This window comes from Lathyrus oleraceus, chromosome 7, assembly GCF_024323335.1.
Source record: "Lathyrus oleraceus cultivar Zhongwan6 chromosome 7, CAAS_Psat_ZW6_1.0, whole genome shotgun sequence".
In the NCBI taxonomy this organism is placed as follows: Eukaryota; Viridiplantae; Streptophyta; class Magnoliopsida; order Fabales; family Fabaceae; genus Lathyrus; species Lathyrus oleraceus.
The window spans coordinates 142454037-142461075 of record NC_066585.1 but is presented as its reverse complement, the minus strand read 5'-3'; the positions used below and the strand labels follow the sequence as shown (position 1 = coordinate 142461075).

General features: G+C 40.6%; 1 non-coding gene across 1 annotated transcript; it reads left to right on the top strand.

The window, feature by feature from the left end:
* The first annotated feature begins 6666 nt into the window (after positions 1–6666).
* On the top strand, positions 6667–6773 carry LOC127109831 (small nucleolar RNA R71). Its single transcript, XR_007797081.1, has one exon. It is a non-coding gene; the product is annotated as a small nucleolar RNA R71 (small nucleolar RNA).
* Positions 6774–7039: the final 266 nt, after the last annotated feature.

Here is a 7039-nt window from a genome sequence, read left to right as displayed (position 1 = left end):
AAAGGGGGTCTGCCCCGAGCTTATACAGACGCTGTGGCGGGCGCCACAGGGTCTATGGCGGGGGCCACAAGGCAAAATCTGGCTGGGCCGAATTTTGGTCCATTGGCTTGGGCTTCTCGTTTGTCTTTTGGCTTGGGGGTCCGGATAGCGTTTGTCTTGTGATTTCCTAGTAACATGAGGCTTGCATAGGTTTTTATAAAAATAAAAAGAAAATGAAAATGAAAAATAAAACATTAGACTAATTAAATTAAAGAAACAATTAATATAACTAAATTTTAATAAAAGCATAAATATAATAAACAAACATAAAACATAAATATATAAATGTAGAAATATCAATGTGCTAAACATAATTAAGAAAAATATCCCAAATGCAATGATTATAATAAGGTATGTAAATGCGAGAGATATAAGCATAAAAAGAGATAAAATAAAATGAAATGGTAAGATCATGTAGTAGGGGGTTCGTCTTCCTGAGTAGATCCACAGAGCATGGTTACCTCCTGCCTAAGCTCTGCGATCTCCTGATATAAATAGTCTGCCTCGGTAGCATGAGTGAGATCAAATACTCCCATCTGCAAGGTGAGGTCAGCCACCTCCTGTCTAAGCTCTGCAATCTCTCTACGATACTCTGCAATCTGGGTGCGGATGTATGGAGTCTGCAATGATAGATTGTTAGAGAATACAGTGATCCTGGGAGAAGGTGGTGTAGGCGTATACTCAGCAATGGGTGGTGATCTCGGCTCCTCGATGGTCTCTCCCTGGCCCTCTAGAGCATAACTCCAGTTCGCTGGGTCATGCACACTAGTCATCATAGGATCAGGTAGTGTAAAATAATGAATCGTCTCGCTGTCGACTAGCAATCTGAACTGACATGGGTGGAAAAAGGCTCTCCTCATCAACCCTCTGGTCAAACAGAAGTTGATGTCCATGGTAGTGTACCCACAATAGGTCCGGAGATGTAACAGCTTGCAAGATAGACCTAAAGCGATAGCAATCTATGTAACGATCCCTCCCACATGGATGACTCCTTCGGTCAATCTGGAAACACCGCTCAGGCCACATAACAGAAAGTTTCCACATGCTACCGGGCGAGACTGGGATGCACAAAATAGTAGGAAGATCTCCTCTTCACTCAGTAATGTCTTAGCATCCAGCTTTCCTAGGAAGGAATGTGCCAGTATCATCTGGAAGTATCTAAAAGAAGGGTTATGTATAACCTGAGACAGCTGCGTAGATGGATCCTGGCTTCCACCGCCTGATATATCACTCTAAAACTTCTCCACTTCCTTACCTAGAAAATATCCCATAGGTGTCTTTGGGATAACATCAGGAGTGGTCTGGAAACCCAATAGGTCACCGAACTCTTTCTGGCTGAAAGAGTACTCAACTCCAAAGAGCCTGAAAGCAGCATACCCATCTGGTCCAGAGTATGGGTCATAATCAAATGAACTAAGGAACTCCAATGTCAAGTTCCTGTAGGTGTTACTTAGATCATCAGCGAACTCGTCCCAGTGGAGCTGGTGGCTCAGAAATCGGATACTTGGCTCAATGCCCAGTGCTTCCATGCAGTGCTGATCTGGATAACGTGTGGGCGCCATAAGGCGCTAATAAAGAGCAATGTAGTGCTCTCTCTGTGCGTCATCTCTATAGGCCACATGCATATCGTCGAAATCCTGCATCCTGTGAAAGTTAGAAAGGGATCCTGAAAATACAAACCATTCAAATATTTAGTCTCGGTGAAAATAAAATAAAATAAAATAAAATTAAATTAAATAAATGCGAAAAAAATGAAAAACCATGGGTTGCCTCCCATGCAGTGCTTGTTTAACGTCATTAGCTTGACGATTAGAATTTATACACCTGTAGTAGTAGGAATCGGTGGATCAATCAGTGTGTGGCTTGAGTAGTATGTTGGAATGTCTCCTCCTTCGTAGAGCTTCAGTCTTTGTCCATTTACAATGAATGGGCCACAGGTTTCGTTCTTGATTTCTACGGCTCCGGATCTCAGAATCTTGGATACTTCGAAAGGGCCAGTCCATCTTGAGCGTGGCTTCCCAGTGAAGAGTCGTAACCTAGAGTTAAAAAGGAGAACAGGGTCGCCTATATTGAAGTTTTTCTTTACTATTCTTTTGTCGTGCCAGGCTTTTGTTCTCTCTTTGTATATTTTTGCATTCTCGTAGGAAAATTGCCTAAGTTCTTCTAGTTTATGAATGTCAAGGGTACGCTTTTCTCCAGCAGTTAGGTAGTCTAAATTCAAAGTTTTAATGGCCCAATAGGCCTTATGCTCTAACTCGAAAGGTAAGTGACAGGATTTTCCATAAACTAGTTGGTAAGGAGTTGTTCCTATAGGGGTTTTGAAAGCGGTTCTATAGGCCCATAATGCTTCTTGAAGCTTCTGAGACCAGTCTCTCCTAGAGATTGAAACTGTTTTCTCTAGGATTTGTTTTATCTCCCTATTGGATACTTCTACTTGGCCACTAGTCTGTGGATGGTATGATGTTGCTACTCTATGCCTAACTCCATATTTTCTTAAAAGTTTATCAAATATTCTCAATATAAAGTGTGATCCTCCATCACTTATGACTAAACATGGTGTTCCAAATCTAGGGAATATATAGTTTTTAAATAGTTTGATCACTACCCTAGTGTCGTTTGTGGGTGCAACTATAGCTTCAATCCACTTAGACACATAGTTTACAGCTACTAAGATATACATGTTTCCTAAGGATGGTGGGAAAGGTCCCATGAAGTCTATACCCCATACGTCGAAGAGTTCTACTTCCTGAATGTTTCTTAGAGGAATTTCCTCACACCTTGAAATGTTTCCAGTGCGTTGGCATCTGTCACATATGACAATGCAAGCATAGACATCTCGCCACATGGTAGGCCAGAATAGGCCAGCTTGAATAATTTTGGCGTATGTCTTAGAGGTGCTCGCATGTCCACCGTAGGGTGCAGAATGACAATGCTCGATAATACTATTTACCTCCTCTTCTGGAATGCAATGGTGAAAAATGCCATCTTTACCCCTTTTGAAAAGGAGCGGTTCGTCCCAATAGAAGTTTCTCACATCGTGGAAGAATTTCTTCTTGCGGTGGTAGTCAAGATCAGGGGGTACTATATCATCAGCTAAGTAATTAACAAAGTCTGCATACCATGGTACGTTACTTACTGCTAAGGAATTTTGGGAGTGCTCATGAAGGTCTAGGTTATCGTCTTCGATGGTTTCTAGTTTAGCTATCAGTCTATCATAGGCAAAATCATCATTTATGGGTACTAAGTATGGTTTTAGATGTTCTAGCCTAGAAAGGTGATCGGCTACTACACTTTCAGTGCCTTTTTTATCTCTTATATCTAAATCAAACTCTTGTAGTAACAGAATCCATCGGAGTAACCTGGGCTTGGCATCCTTTTTTACTTAATAGGTAATGAATGGCAGCATGATCGGTGTAAACTATAATTTTTGCTCCTACTAGATAGGATCTAAATTTGTCTATAGCGAAAACTACAACGAGTAATTCTTTTTCAGTTGTTGCATAGTTAAGTTGGGCAGCGTCTAGGGTTCTACTGGCATAATAAATGGCATGTAATTTTTTATCTTTCCTTTGTCCTAGAACGGCTCCAACCGCATAATCACTAGTATCACACATTATCTCAAAAGATTCTGACCAATCAGGGGGTTTCATAATAGGTGCTGATACTAATGCTTGCTTTAAAAGATTAAATGCGTCATTACATTTTTCATCGAAAATGAATTCGGCATCTGTCATTAAAAGTCCAGTTAAAGGTTTAGTGATTTTGGAGAAGTCCTTGATAAAACGCCGGTAGAATCCAGCATGTCCAAGGAAACTTTGGACTTCTCTGATAGTTTTGGGTGGTTTTAGGTTCTCTATAACTTCTATTTTAGCTCTATCTACCTCTATACCTTTTTCGGAAACTATATGTCCTAAAACAATTCCTTCGGTCACCATGAAATGACACTTTTCCCAATTTAACACGAGGTTCACCTCCACGCATCTCTCCAGGATTTTCTCCAGGTTAGCGAGACAATTGTGGAAATCGAATCCGCAAACCGAGAAATCATCCATAAACACTTCCATGATACCATCTAGATAGTCTACAAAGATTGACATCATGCAGCGTTGGAATGTAGCTGGGGCGTTACAGAGGCCGAATGGCATTCGTCTGTAGGCAAAAGTTCCATAAGGGCATGTAAAGGTAGTTTTTTCTTGATCTTCGGGGTGGATAGGTATTTGGAAGAATCCAGAGTATCCATCTAGATAGCAGAAATAAGAGTGTCTGGCTAGATGCTCCAACATCTGGTCTATAAATGGTAAAGGGAAATGGTCCTTCCGGGTTGCTTTATTTAATTTTCTATAATCTATACACATCCGCCATCCTCCTTCTAACCGTTTTGCTGCATGTTCGCCTTTATCGTTTTGCACGACTGTGATGCCTCCCTTTTTAGGTACTACATGCACAGGGCTCACCCACTTACTATCCGAGATCTGATATATTATACCTGCCTCAAGTAACTTAAGAACTTCCTTTTTAACAACATCACTCATTATAGGGTTTATTCTTCTCTGATGTTATCTGGAGGGTTTTGAATCTTCTTTAACCGAAATCCGATGCATGCATACGGATGGGCTTATACCTTTCAGGTCAGAGATTTTATATCCTAAGGCTGAGGGATATCTTCGTAAAACGTCTAAAAGTTGGTTCGTTTCCTCTTGGCTCAAGGTAACACTGACTATAACTGGACGGTTCATCTCTTCATTGAGGAACTCATATCTCAGATTCTTAGGCAGTTCCTTAAGTTCTAAGGTTGGTTTCTTAGGGCATGGCATAGGATCTGGGGTAAGGGATAAACATTCGTAAAGGTTATCATCGATGTAGGGTTTCTTAAGGTCATCATCTTCCTTTATGAGAGTGGATGGTAACTTAATTGTTTTTATGATTTCTTCTTGCTCTAATTCTCTAACACATTCATCAATGATATCTAAGGCATAACACGCGTCTCCCATTACAGGTGCCATAAGAAATTTCGACAGTATAAATTCTATTTTCTCGTCACCTACCTCAAAGGTCAAATTTCCTCTCTTGACATCTATTATGGCTCCTGCAGTCGATAAGAATGGTCTACCTAGAAGAATTGGTATATCACTATCCTCTTTGATGTCAATGACAACGAAATCAGTAGGGATAAATAACTGTCCTATCCTAACAGGGACATCTTCTAAAATGCCTATCGGATACTTAACAGATCTATCGGCTAACTGAAGTGACATCTTAGTAGGTTGTAATTCTCCTAAGTTTAACCTCTCACAAACTGCTAAAGGCATTAAGCTCACACTAGCTCCTAAGTCTAGAAAAGCTTTTTCGATGACATGACTTCCCAAAAGACAAGGAATGGAGAAATTTCCAGGATCTTTATCTTTCTTTGCTAACTTGTTCTCGGAAATAGAATTGCATTCCAAAGGTTTCGGATTATCGAGTCTACGTTTATTGGTAAGGATGTCTTTGAGAAACTTTGCTTAAGAAGGTATTTGGGTGATGGCTTCTGTGAAAGGGATTTCTACGTGAAGTTTTTCTATAACTTTAATAAATTTCTGATATTGGTTATTGATTTGGGTTTGTTTGAGTTTTTGCGGATATGGTATAGGTGGTTTATATGGCGGGGGTGGTACGTAAGTTTTATCTTTAGGTTTTTCTCCTTTTTCTTGACCTTCCTGGTTTTCAAATTCCACTAGTTCCTTTACTTCGTCTGGGGGTTTGGTATATTCCTCAGAAGTTTTGGCTTTACTCAATCTTGGGTTTGGTGGCTCATCATAAGCATTCCCACTTTGTAGGGTAATGGCATTGGCTTGTCCTCTCGGATTTTGTTGAGGTTGTCCAGGGAACTGTCCTCCAGGTGTGGTTTGGGGGGCTTGGTTTAAAGCTACCTGAGAGATCTGGGTTTCAAGCATCTTAGTATGAGTAGCTATTTGGTCAACCTTGGTTCCTAACTGGGTAATCAGTTCATTAACGTGAATGTTTTGGTTCATGAACTCTTTGTTTTGTTGGGTTTGAGCAGTGATAAAATTTTCCATAATTTTCTCAAGGCTTGGCTTTGGTGGTACAGGTTGCATATGTTGATTTGGTCTTGGGGCTTGGTAATCTGATTGTCTCGGAGGTGCATTATTTTGGATAGGGTTATTATTTTCATAGGAGAAGTTCGGGTGATTCCTCCATCCAGGGTTATAGGTATTCGAGTATAGGTTCCCTTGGGTGTAATTCACTTGCTCAAAGTGGGTTTCGTTTAATAGACTGCATTCTGCAGATTGGTGTCCTTTGGTTCCACATATCTCACAATCCGAAGAAATTGCGGTTACAGTATTCGGGTTTATGCACATATGCTCGACTTTAAGGGCTAATGCGTCCATTTTAGCTTGCATCATGTATATAGAGCTTAGTTCATGCACTCCTCCTTGGGCTTCCTTCTTCTCAACTATCGCTCGTTCGACTCCCCATGATTGATGGTTTTGAGCCATATCTTCGATGAGGGCACTAGCTTCAGGATAAGGTTTGTTCATCAAAGCACCGCCTGCGGCAGCGTCGATGGTCATCTTAGTGTTATAATGAAGTTCATTATAGAAGGTTTGACTGATTAACCAATTTTCTAAGCCATGATGTGGGCATGCTCTTAACAACTCTTTATATCTCTCCCAAGCTTCGAACAACGATTCTCCTTGGTTCTGGGTAAATCTAGTTATATGGTTTCGAAGAACAGCGGTCTTACTTGGGGGAAAGTATCTAGCAAGGAATACTCTTCTAAGGTTATCCCAAGTCGTAATGGAATTGGGTGGAAGGGAATCTAACCATGATAGGAATTTATCTCTGAGGGAAAAAGGGAATAGTCTTAAACGTATTGCCTCAGGAGAAGCTCCATTGGTTTTAAAAGTGTCTGCTAATTGAAGAAATATTTTTAAATGTTGGTTTGGGTTCTCAGTAGCGAGACCTGCGAATTGTCTCTGTTGCACTAGTTGCAACAGGG